Consider the following 2,146-nt stretch of genomic DNA (forward strand, 5'->3'; position numbering starts at 1 on the left):
TTTCTTTCTTTCTTTCTTTCTTTCTTTCTTTCTTTCTTTCTTTCTTTGTTATTTCTTTGCAGGTCATCTAAGAAGGGAAAACAGTGCTGCACCTTTAATGTAGTTTTAATACATATTCAATGTCCCTTCAATTACTGCCTGAGTAATTAGTGTGGATGCAAATCAAATGTGGAACAGAATGATTTTCTGGGCTTCCTCAGGGGACTGGACTTTGGAAGAAGTAGTACTGTGTTGTATTTCATGCAACTTTGTAAAGAGAGGAAAAGAGAGAGCTGAGAATAGTAGGCAGTGGAAGCCTTCCAAACATGCTATATTGCTAGCTGTGCACGTAGGAGAATCTACATTAGCACTGCAACCTTCAACTGCTGTGATTTGCCAATCACAGTTTTGGAAGTGATACTTCCTTGCTCTTTGTGCCCTGAGGGAAGTCTCTGTGCATTACCCTGCTGCCTGCTTGAGTGAATCCTTTATAGCAGAATAAACCTGACCATGAGAAGCAACGAATATTTTCAAGCCAAACACCCATAAAGAGACTTGTGTTTGTAGCGAGAGTTTCACTCCAGAGATCCCACGTTATTCTTCTTATACTTTTATCCAGAAGCTACCCTATTGAGACCAGGCTTTTTCAGAGTACCCTAGAGACCTTCTTGTGATTGTCAAGCCACTCTCCTTCATATTTGAAAAGTTCTGGGGTCAGGTGAAGTTCCTGGTGACTGGAAAAAGGGAAACATCACTCCCATTTTTAAAAAGATAGAAAGGAGACCTGGGGAACTACCAACCAGTGAGCCTCACCTCTGTGCCTGGCAAGATCATGGAGGAGCAGATTCTCCTGGAAGCAATGTCGAGGCACATGCAAGACAAGAAGGTGATCTGAGACAGCCAGCATGGCTTCACCAAGGCAAATAGTACCTGACCAATCTGATGGCCTTCTATGTTATAGTGGCTGCATCAGTCAACAAAGGAGGCCCAACCAATGTCATCTACCTGGACTTCTGTAAAGCCTTGGAAATGATCCCACGTGACATCCTTATCTCTAAATTGAAGAGAGATGGATCCAAAGGGTGGACTGTTTGTTGCATAAGGAATTGACTGCATAGTTTCAGTCAGAGATTTGCAGTCAAAGATTTTATGTCCACGTGGAGGCCAGTGTCCCTCAGGGATCCATTCTGAGACTAGTGTCCATGTGGGCCCATGTGAGCCTAATGAGGTGGAAGAAGTCTAAGTGCAAGGTGCTGCACATGAGCCAAGGCAATCCCATGAGTACAGAGTGGGAGAAGAGCTCATTGAGAGCAGCCCTGTGGAGAAAGACTTGGGGATTCTGGTGCACAAAAAAGCTCGATATGAGCCAGCAGTGTGCAATTGCAGCCCTGAAGACCAACTGCATCCTAGGCTGCATCAACAGAGGTGTGGCCAGCAGGTCAAGGCAGGTGATTGTCCCCTTCTGCTCTGCCCTTGTGAGGCCCCACTTGAAGTGCTACATCCAGGTCTGGGGCCCCCAGCACAAGGAGGATGTCAAACCTGTTAGAATGGTTCCAGAGGAGGGCCACAAAGATGACCAAGGGTCTGGAGCACCTCTCCTACAAAGAAAGACAGAGAGAGAGCTGGGGCTGTTCAACCTGGGGAAGAGAAGTCTCTGGGGAGACCTCATGGCAGCCTTTCAGTACTTAAGGGAGCTTATAGAAAAGATGGAGAGTGACTTTTTACAAAGACAGATAGTGATAGGACAAGGGGGATGGTTTTAAACTAAAAAAGGGAAAAATTAGGCTGGAAATCAGAAGGAAATTCTTTACTCAAAAGGTGGTGAGGCACTGGAACAGGTTGCCCAGAGGTTGTGGATGCCCCATCCCTGGAGGTGTTCAAAACCAGATTGGATGAAGCTCTGGGCAACCTGGTCTAGTGGGTGGCATTCCTGCCCATGGCAGGGGTGGGAGGGGTGGGGGGAGGGTGGAACTATATAGTCTTTAAGGTCCCTTCCAACCCAAGCCATTCTTTTTTTCTGTGATAACAGGCAGTGTGGAGTTTGCTGTCAGCCTCAGAGAATCAAGCAGCAATGACTCCAGCACCTTGCTGAGACACAGTCATCTCCTGTGATGCCAACATTACTCAGAAAATCTGAAATGTGCTAGTAGAGTTTTTCTGAAACTTA

The 2,146-nt window shown here is 46.2% G+C and overlaps 1 long non-coding RNA gene across 1 annotated transcript in view; it reads left to right on the forward strand.

The window, feature by feature from the left end:
* LOC118165111 overlaps window positions 1-1,499 on the forward strand; it is a 7,985-nt gene extending 6,486 nt beyond the window's left edge. Inside the window, exon 4 of the long non-coding RNA XR_004749872.1 lies at window positions 63-1,499. This is a non-coding gene — a long non-coding RNA (uncharacterized LOC118165111). The remainder of the gene's footprint in view (window positions 1-62) is intronic.
* The last annotated feature ends 647 nt before the right edge of the window (window positions 1,500-2,146 follow it).

The sequence above is a fragment of the Oxyura jamaicensis genome, chromosome 3, assembly GCF_011077185.1.
Source record: "Oxyura jamaicensis isolate SHBP4307 breed ruddy duck chromosome 3, BPBGC_Ojam_1.0, whole genome shotgun sequence".
Classification (NCBI taxonomy): domain Eukaryota; kingdom Metazoa; phylum Chordata; class Aves; order Anseriformes; family Anatidae; genus Oxyura; species Oxyura jamaicensis.